The sequence below is a fragment of the Carassius carassius genome, chromosome 48, assembly GCF_963082965.1.
Source record: "Carassius carassius chromosome 48, fCarCar2.1, whole genome shotgun sequence".
NCBI classification, from domain to species: Eukaryota; Metazoa; Chordata; class Actinopteri; order Cypriniformes; family Cyprinidae; genus Carassius; species Carassius carassius.
The window spans coordinates 20,273,628-20,286,646 of NC_081802.1; the positions used below are offsets into that span (position 1 = coordinate 20,273,628).

Below are 13,019 nucleotides of genomic sequence, written 5' to 3' on the forward strand. Positions count from 1 at the left end.
GTCCCCCGCTTTAAGACTTCTCAAACCTCAGTAAGCATTCGCCTCTAACTTAAGAGATTCTTACTACTTTTGTTCACATTCAACTCTTTCTGGGTCTATTCAATTTTAGTCTACTCAAGTTTTTATAGGATCTTTTTCACCTATCAAACATTATACTCTCATGTCTAGAACATATTGCCTAGGTTGAGCAATTGGTCATTGATCTTGGCCATTGATAATCCCATTTGCTTTTATGGTTCTCAATTGCTCCTCTCCCAAACCCAAGAAAATGTGTGCATTTATTTTTGCCAAATTTAAATAAGAAACTATGATTATTTTGCCTAATTGTATGGAGTTATAACCAGTGTGCATGAGGTGATGACCCAGTGACTGGTAAGATTCTCCAGCGGTCAGAGGAGGACAACCTAAGGCAGGTCTTCTCACTGCCACTTGGCACCTGAATGGATGTGTAATCTGTGCAACAGGAGTGAGTGTGATGCTGTGAAGGGACTGGAAGAAACTAGTCTGCCCCGACCCAGATTCCACTCCACAATAGATGTTCAATCCTGCTCATTTCCCAAAATGGCTTATTATATAAAGATGTAAGTCAACCATTTTGTTTTTTAGATCATTTGGTATGATCACATCCTGCAGCAAATAGTGACCAGTTGTATAATGGGAGCGGTTGTGGGACACAGAGAACCATCTCAGAAAATTAGGAGTTGTAACTTCATTAAAATACAGAGCACAGCTGTTAAAACAGGAGCAACTTCATTTACATTAAGGGCAGTAAACTATAACTGTATAAAAGGTTTGCGCTTAGGATGTTCATGGTCCATGCCGTTAAACCCAAGCTTCTACATGTACTTTGTCTTTGCTGTGTTGCAATAACCATCTTCATCGAGATCTTCAATGTCCTGATATTTTTTTCTTACAGTAGGTCCACTTAAACCGTCTACAATGAATAGCAGAGAAAAAATTTGATCTGCAACTGAACAACTGAACGGTAAGAAACTGAATTTGATCTGCAAATATCCCGGTGAAATGTAAGATGGATTTGATTATTTAGAAAATAACTACTGCCTTATTTAATGATCAACGTGACATAATTACCTTCTGTAACATCATTAGTTACCTGTGCTTATATCTTTATTAATCGTGGCATCAAGAGTGTCATAAATATGAGCAGTTCCTGTAATAAATCAATGCATCTTATGAATTTAAGCCCACAGAAAAATATTGCTTTTATGTTGACACTGCTAAACTCAGCTAAATATGTGAGGTGCTATTGACATTTTAAATTACATTTAATATTTTGTTATGCATTATTGATAATTAAATGAAACTGAATTACATCAAATAAAAAAAAAACTAATGTCAGTTACACAAATATATTACACTTTGGAAGAGGGGAAAATTATTTAAGAATCTCAGCTTTTTGGTTATTATTTTATGGTAAAATATTTATGTTTAATGAGTAAAGACTGACCAGACGTGAGTGCTGTATATACTGCTTCACTCTGGTTCTGCTCTGATGTCTGCCTGCTGTTCTTCTTTTGACTGACACGAGAGGGAGACTGAGATCTTCCACCTAGACAAACAAAGATTTTGAGGAAATAAGGGGGTCAAAAAACTTACTATAATCTCCTTTTGTGACATATTATACAAAAGTCACTTTTTCATGTTTGAACACAGTTTTGTGGCTGCAGTGTTTTAAAGTAAATACAGCCTAACCCTTGTGTATTGTTCAAATTCACTACCCTTATGTTCTGGATGAAAACATCCACTCAATTAAACTGCTGTAAAAATGTATCAGATAAAAAAAAAGATTCCAAGATTTTAAATCTTTAATTGCCAAGTTCATAAATAATGTCACTGATTTGGGGTGGGGTGGGGGAAAACAAACAAAAAGACTTATTTTCAATATTAAAGTAATTGTGGTTGGATTTTTTTTTTTACTATTTATCACAGTCTTGGGCATGTCAAAAATTAGTAACAACATTGGCTTTGATGCATTTTTAGTTTTTGTGCAGCATTATATTAAACAATTTTCTCCCTCATTTGTTGTTCGTGGCTGTTTTTGCCCCATTGACTTCCATTATAACAACATTTTTTTGATTGCAAAGCCATGACACCATAAAATCATGCATTCTTAATGGTTGGTGGTTTTCCCTGTTGGGAAGAGATACAAATTTTTATTTTTACAGTTGATCACTAGGTGGGACCATTAACCCTTTAGATATGCCTGCGCAAAAAAATAAGCTTAGTTTCTGACTTGTATATGGAGCTATATGGAGTATAACAGCATATTACCGTATTTTTTTTTCAGATTATAAGTCGCACCTGAGTATAAGTCGCATCAGTCCAAAAATACATCATGATGAGGAAAAAAACATATATAAGTTGCACTGGATTATAAGTCACATTTATTTAGACCCAAGAACCAAGAGAAAACATTACCGTCTACAGCCGCGAGATGGTGCTATGTGCTGATTAGTGTAGACTACAGGAGCACTGAGCAGCATCTCTGGCAGCATAGAGCGCCCTCTTGCGGCTGTAGACGGTAATGTTTTCTGTTAGTTCATTTCTCTTGGTTCATGTCAAATTAATTATGATAAATAAGTCGCACCTGACTATAAGTCACAGGACCAGCAAAACTATGAAAAAAGAGTGTGACTTTTAGTCCGGAAATTACGGTATATGTGTGTGTTGGGGGGGGGGGGTGTGTGAGAGAGACCTTTACACACTTACCTTGATGTATTTGAGAAAATCAAAATGTACACCTCAGCTCTCAGAACTACATGGAGTAAACAAAAGTGTATTTATGCACCTGCTGGCTTTTGATGGTGTTGACAAATATAGACTAAACAAAACGAAGGTACGTGGATTTAAACGCTTGCATGCCATCCTGCTGGTCATTTGATGGTGAGAAGAGCAGCAAACGACACGAGAAAGGGCTTGACTTGTACCGAAGTTTTAGAAATGATTATGCAGCTTGACCCCTCCAGTGAGCTACAGCTTATTTGAAGTTGGTATTGCATTTTGGTTCACAAAATTCATTATGTTAATAAATCTGATGCAAAGTAGATTTTTTTAACAGGATTTTAAGGTTTTAAACTGGCTTTACCATCAAGAAAAGACAAGCATTTCACACATAAGCCATCCGTACTTTTCACCATCAAAAGGCAGCAGGTGCATAAACACACTTCTTTTTTTATTGTTTACTCCATGTATTTCTGAGAGCTGAGGTGCATATTTTGATTTTTTCAGATACATCAAGGTAAGTGCACAAAGGTCTCTCTCACTCTCTCACTCTCTCTCTCTCTCTCTCTCTCTCTCTCTCACACACACACACACACACACACACACACACACACCCACACTACAATTTGCTGTTATCCTCCATATAACTCCATATATAAGCAAGAAACTAAGCCTTTTTTTGCACAGGCCTATCTAAAGGGGTAATGGTCCCACCTAGTGATAGGATGGGTATCGTTAAGGTTTTAACGGTATTACTACTCTTACGATACTGCTCAACGGTCCGGAACTTTAACGGTATTCTTATCGGTACTTTGTGTTGTGTTACTTTGTGTTGTGTTAGGCAGTCGAAAACTTTGCATTTCTCTGTCTGCACATAATGCACTTTTGAAAGATGCTTTGACAGATTGCTTGTGTTTCCGCCCTTACATGCAAAAATTTTGTTGCACTTGCATCAACTCTAGTGAAGTTTAACCACACTTTGGAATGTTTTGCTGTCTCCGCCATCGTCACTCTTTGTATTAAGCAGGAGTTTTCATACTGTAAGGGGCCGTTCACATATTGCGTCTAAAAACGCGTGGAAAACGCTAGGCACGCCGCTTTCTGATTTTTTTCCCCCAAAGCCTTCGGGCACTTGCGCTCCTGAGGAGTCTGCTGTTGCTAAGCAACCATGACCTGCTCTCTCCATGAAGACGCGGAAATTTCAGCAATGGATAAATAGATTTGCAGCACTAAAAACTGCTTGCAGTAGCACTGCTACTAAATTAATTTAAAAATCCACAAACAGCTATCAGCTGTTCCTTCATCTTGGCTGAGCTTTCAACGTTGTTACGGAAAAGGTGAGGAAGTTACATGACCTGCGGTGCGCTTACGGCATTCTGAAAAGTTGAGATGTTTTTAACTCGATGCGGTGGGAACGCGCTTGGAATTCCATTCCGTTCCATTATGAGCACGCATAACGTGCGCCTACATTTGAAATAACGAACTTGAGCGCGCAACAGACGCGATATGTGAATGGCCCCTTATGCGTGTGTGTGCGCTGCGCTCGTTCTTGTTGTGTGTGTGTGTGTGTGACTGACAGACAGCCTCCGCGGCGCGCATGAGAGATCTCGCAGATTTCACAAATAAACGACTTAATAATATTGCAAATTAGAAATGTTTGGTAAGATAAAATGTGCACGATAACATTATTAAGCAAATCTCTTCGCCATCGTCACTCTTTATTATTAAGCGGGAGTTTTCATACTGTTATGTCTGTGCTTGCGCCGCGCTCGTTGTGGTGTGTTTGTGTGACTGACAGACAGCCTCCGCGGCACGCATGAGAGATCTCGCAGATCTCACAGACAAATGTCTTAATATGATCGCACATTAGAAATGTTTGGTGTGATAAAATGTGCACGATTACATTATTAAGCAAAAATACATAGTACATTAATTTTTCCCCTCCAGTACCGAAAGCAGAACCGATTCCGTCAGATCTTACTGATACTACGGTCTTTCATAATTTAGCCCCAGGGCCATTTTAATACCGGGTTTCGGTACCCATCCCTAGTGATAAACTGTAAAAAATAACTAATTTTACCTCTTCCCAAAGGGAAAACCACAAACAATCAAGAATGCATGATTATATGTTGTCATGGCTTTACAATCAAAAAATATCGTTATAATGGAAGTCAATGGGGCAAAAACAGCCACGATCAATAAATGAGGGAAAAAATAATTAAAATCTAATGCTGCAAAAAAACTGACAATGCATCAACGCAATGCATTTGTAATTTTTTATAAAAAAAAGCAGTTTAATTTAGTGGATATTTCCATACATGAACATAACGAAAGGGTAGTGAATTTGCCCACAGTGTTGTCTGCCCACAATTGTTGTTTTTGAAAAAATTCAAAATAAGATTTGTCACCAAAAATCATTCCATTTGCTGAAACACAGAGAAAGTTGGCCAAAATAAGACTCAACTTTACCCCCTAGTGGACGAAAACGTCCCCAATAACGCATAAGGGTTAATAAAAGAATGCCATACAGGGTGGCAAAAGGAAATTAAGGGTAGAAACTATTTATCTATAAAAACAAACAGTAGAAAGGATTTTACCTGTGCAGAAAGTTTAATGTAGACAGAAAAATACTTTTTGATAAATTGGCAGGAATTGGAGTTGAAGTGGTTTCTGTTACTTCTTTGTTTGGTCATAGTGACAAGCATAGACTGATCTCTGAGGCATTTCTTCAGTTCCTTGTATTATACAGGACTGTATATAAGAATATAGTTCAAACTTTGACCTTAGGAGGGCAGTAATATGTCTAGTAGCATCTACACTGCCAGAAAGCCTCAAGGAGAAGAAGCAGTCCACATTACTGTTTTCTTGCTGTATCTGATGGAGATACAATATTAGCGCCAAAGCGGCATTTCAAGTGTCTTGTGTTGGGGTGATAAAGGTAACGCTACCATTGTCTCTGGCCGATTTCACTGATGCTGCCTTCACGTGCTACCAGAATGATCATATATAGGAATGTAGTTGTTAAAAATTGCATATGAAAGCTATGTTAATTAGCTTGAATCTGTCGAGCTCATAATCACAAGTGGGACTTATAAAGTGTGCTATAGCACGGGAAGGCACCATGAGTCCAGCTTTGTCAATATTTTTTCTCTCTCCATGCTCCCTGTCCGTGTGATTCATAAACATGCATTTATTATGCACAGTACAGTACAGTATTTTTTTTCTGTAAAGATAACAGGCTTGTATTCATAGTGGTTATTTGCAATGTCCAGGATTGAACATTTCATCTTACCCCGTCAGACTGTCCCACCAGGGCTTACTGCACGTGTGCACATCAATATTGCATACATTTTCTCATGCTAAACAATACATATTTACTATATTTGCAGTACTGTAAGGGTACTGTAGGTGTAGGAGTTCATTGTTGTCACATTGTTGCCTACTGTTTCAATGGGAGGTAGTAAAATCTGATATGGTAGCATATATCATCAGAACATGAAATTACAACTCCAACCTTTTCTGAAAAGGGAGACGGGAGCACTAGCTCATTTGCATTTACAGGGACAAAAACAAAAATAGTGAGTTTTGGATCATACCCTAAAAGTGGCAATTTCAACAAGCTATAAAAATTATCTGCGGCATATTTTGAGCTAAAACAACATCTGGGGACATCAGAGACCTATTTTAGATCTTGTAAAAAGGGGCATAAAAGATCACCTTTAAGCATAAATTTGCTAATTTGTAGTAGTCTATAATTTGGAGTAGTACCTGCTCAGCAGAAAACTATCCAAAAACACTTTAAAATCTGTCAACACACAGGTTCTGTCAGTTTCGGAGACCGGCTACATTTAGATAACCAGCTGTTGAAGGATGACAGGTCACAGGTTTAGGAAATGTGTAACTGAATTTTAATATGGCAGACGATGAACCTTTGTTGATTCTGTAGCGCCGCAGCAGGACCAAGACGACAATGATCAAAAATGTGAATCCAGCAGTCACTCCAACTATCACAGGATTGAGATCATCAGATCCTGATGTTCTGGAGGAAGCTGAAATCAACACATTGTACAGTCATATTAGTGCTGTATATTACACAGAAACATTTCAATAGTGTTTACAGTTCCTACTCTCACCTGTGACTGAGATCCAGCTCTCGGGTGACTCTCCTTTCTCTCTGTGTTTGCAGGAGTAGAAACCCTCGTCTGACTTTGAGACAGTAGAGATGATCATCTCTGTAGTTTGACTCTGGATGAGTGACCATCTTTATAGAAATCAGCTCTGAGGTTTGTTAAATTTGTAAATTTATATAAACAGTGTAGAGTCAGAGTCTCTCCTTCAGTCACAGGATGAACAGGACTCTCCAGAATCACACCAACTACAGAAACAGAGCAAACATCAACTGATGAATAGTAAGAATCAATGTGGTGACAACAATAATAACAACAACAACAATAAAAATAACAATGCATTTTATTTAGAGGTGCCATTCAAAACACTCAAGAACAACTTACAAATGAATGACAATCATAAAAGGCAGTAATACAATCAAAGCAACATCTATTCAACATTAAAATAATCCACAAAATAAAATTAATCAGGAAAAGATCATTTAACCCTTGTATGGTATTCAGGTCTGCGGGACCCATTTTCACTTTTTATCAAAAGAAAAATGATACTATTAATTATTTTTTTCAAATTCAGACTCATTGGCCTTGGATAATAAAATAATAAAATAAGGAGCCAGACAAGAACATGGAATTGCAAAGACTAAACAAAACAAGGGCACAAGACCAACTAGACAGGGAGGGAGACACGGACACATAGTCAGACAGAGACAGAGACAGAGGGGGGTGAGAATGACCATGAACCAACAAACACAAAAGGGTAAGGTGCACTATAAATAGGGAGGAAAATACATGAGGGCCAGGTTAGCACAATTAGTCCAACTAGGCTAACAAGAGGGTGTGGTAAAGAGGAAACAAGGAGGAGGAGCTAAAGGAGCACATGGCTGATAAAATAACAAGGCCATGTGCTGACACTAGACACAAGAAACAAACGAAACAAGGTGATAGTGCAAAACCCTGACAGTATATGTGTGTGTGTGTGTGTGTGTGTGTGAGAGAGAGAGAGAGAGAGAGAGAGAGAGAGAGAAAGAGAGAGAGAGAGACTGTGTGTGTAAGTGTATTTATGTTTCTGCCCCCGCCGTTTCTTCACAATGTTGTAGCACTTTAATTCATAAATGTGATCTAACAAAGGTAAAGGGCCAATTTTGACCATATATGCTGTTTATATTGCTTGTAATCTGGATGAAGTAAACATCTGTTGAGTATTTTTTGTTTTCCACCAGACCCACAAACACTGGCTGGGTAACAAAAATATGAACAGCACACAAGGGTTAAAAAGATGAGTTTTAAATAATCACTTTCACAAACACGGTGTAAAAAGGGAGTTCCAGAGTCGAGGAGCAGCACAGGAGGAAATGAACAGCAGGAATAACAAGAGAAACAGATGAGGAAGATCTAATAGTATGTGCACACCAAAAGCTAATTTAATTATTTGCAAGAGTAGATACTTTGTACACACAAAGTCAATACAAAGATGCGAATAGATGCAAATGATCTTAGTGGAGAGGGGAGAGGGGTTTATGAAATATATGTAAACATAACAAATAAACATTTATTAGTTTACATGACATGAGGGAAAATAAACAAACAAGAGCTGCACAGTTCTGGATAAACTGAGAATCACAATGATTTTTATTTTTTTAATGACTCAGAGGTTGAGCAATGGTTTAATAGTCTTGCGGACTCTTTGTCATTTAGGAATGAGATTGAATGGTTAAATTTACATCACAATTCATTTACATCTGAATCATAAACTGAGGGCTTTGTGAACTGAATAAATACAAAACACAGACTCACGGTGTACAGTGATATTAACAGGATGACTGTTCTCTCCAGATTCAGACTCACACCAGTACACTCCAGTGTCATCTGTGCTGGTGGATCTGATTGTACATGTGGATCCTGTTTGTGATCCCCAAAGAGATGATGAACAGTCTTCCAGCCCCAATCTGTCTGTTTATCTTCTCACTCTCCACACACCAGAGTTACTCTGCCCCTCACAGCTCAGAGAGAGAGAGACAGATAAGAAGTGTTGAGTTGTGCTGGGACTGACGATCAGAGAGACTGGAGGAGAAACACCTGAGAAGACAAACACAACTACACTTCAGAAATCAACTCAAGACACTTTTATTGATCTAACACTTCACACAGCCTAAATAGTTTCAGAGCAGCTTTTCAGATAAATATTAAAGTTCTAACATCTGAAAATCCATAAGTCATCACTGAGTATTTCTATTTAAAATTCATAATCTAAATTGCACTGTAATGTAACGGTCATTATGCCATCGGCAAGCAAGTCAAAGACAACTGTGACAGCCAGCAAAAACCTCCATAAGCTGTTACTAGTCAACCTATAATTTACCTAGAATCAAGGTCTGGTCAATGACATAAAATTTCTCAATGAAAACACTGTTTATTAAATAGGTCAGATTATAAATTTAATTATTTTCTCTCAAGTCCACTTGTGTAAGTAACACTTTTGTGCCACAGTACTTATATTTTAGGTAATGCTTTAGATTACAACCCGCAAAGAACTACGACAGTAAACAGAATTTACAGAACAGAATTTACTGTACAATTCTGGATTTAGACACAGAACAAGTGTATATTTGCACAGTAATTACAGAGAAAAATATTGCACTAGTTTTAATTTAATCAAATTAAACCCTCTACATTTTTATTGTTATTATTATTATTTTATTTATTTATTTTTTGCTATAAAACATCACAGTATACAGGGTAAGCTTGTTTTAAACTGCATTGAAGCTTGATGATATGTCATACACATTATTTGGTGATAGTTGTGTTATGAAGCTGCTCGTGTGAAGTTGCTGAGATCGGCGAATAAGCTTTCATGAAGTAAGTAGACTCGTGAATAATAAATCATAGCAGAAACTCATTAACTCATTTCACTAGATGTCCAGTTTTATTATTCAGTCTCCATCATGTATAATTTAATAATAGAATAGTTTAAAATACCTAGGCCTATAATAAAATATCAATATAAAATTAAAGTATAAGTAAAAGTCTTTCTAAATCAATATCAAACACAATATTGTTGTTTAGTCCATACATACCACGTAATATTAGAATAGGTTTCAAAATACTGTATAAATGATGAGTAATTTTAAAGGTTGTTATATCTTTATTCCCAAAACGTGGCATATTATTCTCCTATACCTTCACTGAGGTACTGAATAGGTACAAATTACAAATAATTATGCTGTAACTTCAGTTTACTTACGCAGTTCTTAGCAAGTTGCATATCTGCATATTATATGCAACCTGCAATATCTGCAATATTAACCCTTTATTACCCAAACATTGTTCCCTTATACCTACACGTACACTATAATTTCAAAAACGTAAACCATAAATTCAGTATACTAACTTAGTTCTTAGCGGGTTGTAATCTAAAGTGTTACCTGATTTTCCAGTATAAGATTTAACTGCTTTACATTTCAGCAGCTGACCCATGAATCAAGGTTGTGCTGGTTGGTAAAAAGTAGCTGTATATTATGACAGGACAACATTTCAAGACACATCAAGCTCTGAAAAGATCAATGAAAATCTCCAGAGTGTCTCATTCATTCTGTGTTCAGTCTGAACTCACCAGTGACCCACAGTAGCTGTGTGTTGCTGATGGTTGAGTTATAGGCTGGTTTTCCTTTCTCTGCTCTGCACAGATAAACTCCTGTGTGTTTTAGATCAGCGGAACTGACAGTGTAGTGTCCTCCAGCTCCTCTGCTGCTGTCTGAGAGACGCTTATAATGATTGCTGTTGTCTGTATGAAGTGAAAAAGTGCAGTAACCTCGAGAAATGAGAGTTTTATAAATGACCGTTGTAGGTATAATCAGAGTATTCAGAATGATTCAATATTTTTAATCTCTCTGTTTCTTTATGAAGTCAGTGTATTCAGATGTTACTACATGAAGCACATGATATCTTACCTGATGATACAGTTTGAGTGAACCAGCTGAATGTCCAGCCTGTAGAGGAACCATTAACCTGACAGATCAGAGTCACTGAATCTCCTTCAGTCAACCACTTCTGTGGAGAAACACTTAACACTGCTCTGGGAACTGAAGATGAGAAATCACTCATTAATAACATGTTAAACGTGTGTGTGTATGTGAAGAGATGATCAAACTCACCTGATACTGTCAGTGTAACTTCATCACTGCGGCGTGATGTTCGTGATCCTTCTCTCTCTGCACCGCAGGAGTATTTACCTGCGTCAGACTCAGTAACAGAACTGAATGTGTGTTCCTGTAGTTCACTAATAACATAGACTGAAGTGTGTTTATACCAGCTGTACTGCCAGCTACTGACTCCTTCACTATATACGTCACATCTGAGAGTGACTGTCTCTCCTCTGAACACATGTTGATCAGGTTTGATGCTCACTGTGGCTTTTGGTTTTTCTGTACAGTACAATGACAACAATTCACAATAAAAATAACATAATGCTTTTTCTGTATGAACAGTTACTTGAGTCTAAAACACACACGCTAAATCAGATGAGACTGAAGTGTTGTTCTCTATTGCTGTTATAGTCATTTATGAAAGATAATATACAATCACTGAGGATTTGGAAACATGAATTGTAAAATGTTTTGTCTCTCATTGTTTCGATTATGATTTTACAGAGAATATAAGAAACATATCTGCTGCTTTTGATAGACTGATCTTGTCACGCCTCAGATTGTCACATTAATAAGTCAACTTGTTAAAAGGATGCATTTATAATCAATTACTTACAAGTAATTTCTCAACTAGTTTGTAACAGTTACTGTAGAATCAGTCATATATCATGAAATATATTAATCAAATCGACTCACCATCAGTATGTTGAGAGAAGATGTTTGAAATCAGGACTAAAAACACAAAGAGAAACCTCATTATAATGTGAACATTGAGCTGATAATTATAAAGATTAACTGGGTCTGTATATGTGTCTAGATAAACATGAAATCATCTGACTGGTATTTCATAGATCTGGCAACAGCAGAGAAGTGTTTAGGGAACTTCACTCCAACAGTCTGATCATGAGCAGAAGAATAAAGACAAACTCTTACTAACTGTGTACGAGTGAATATTACAACAACAATAACCGCAAAACAAACCAACAGAACTGATTGAACAGCATTACACATCACAAAACTGAATCACTGACCAAACACACTGAACTACAACACAACAGAGAGCATTTCTCTTTCACAAACAGCACTAACTGCACACTTCCTCTCTCAAACTCATCCTTCACTCATATTTGAATTTATTGAATACATCATATATCATGAACTACAGCTGGATTTGAAACTCTGAGATCAGCCAGAAAATACATAAATCTAGGAACAGTAAAAGACTTGATAATTTTCATAATATAATAACAATTCCACTGATACACATTAAGATAAAATAATACTCACAGAGCAGAAGAGGAAGTGGACTGAGCTCCATACTGACTGAATGATGTCAGACGGTTAAAGACACAGAGTGTGTTAAAGACTCAAGACTTCCTCAAACCTGTGGTCAGATCTTTAGAAACATCATGATTAATGACATACAAGTGTACCTCATGTGTTACAGAAGATCTTTTGATAATGTTGATAATCTTGTAACATGTTTTCACAAAATGTCACACTGATTAACATCCAAGTTTTCTACAGAAATGTTGTCATGATCCTTTCAGCATTAAACTGAACAGTATTTATTTGCTAATATGAAAAGTTGTATTCTAGTGTGTTTGATGAACAAGGGAAATGGAGTGATATATTTATTGCTCTTTCAAATGGTGGTATTAGCTGTATTTATACTACGGGGCCGTTGAATCCTTGAATCTGATTGCCTGATGAAAGTTCTGAAGTGTGCAGTTATCTTAAGTGAAACGCACAGTGAACGTAGTTCCAGGTGGAGGGTGACACTGGAGTGGAAAGCACATATTGTTTGCTTTAGTTATTTTACAGAAGCGCAACATTTCGTTGTTATTCTGAGTTCACACAAATAAATGTAGAGTCTTGACGGATTCAAAAGATGTATTACTTTTATCTGTATGACCAAAAATTATATCATATTTTAAGAGCAAGTGAAAGCACCGGGGCCTCCATCTGTCCTGCAGTGAGCGTGCTGCTGTTCAGTTTCAACACACAC

At 37.0% G+C, this 13,019-nt stretch overlaps 1 pseudogene; it reads right to left on the reverse strand.

The window, feature by feature from the left end:
* Positions 1 to 637: 637 nt before the first annotated feature.
* LOC132131634 (neural cell adhesion molecule L1-like) lies at positions 638 to 12,549 on the reverse strand (annotated as a pseudogene).
* Between the last annotated feature and the right edge of the window lie 470 nt (positions 12,550 to 13,019).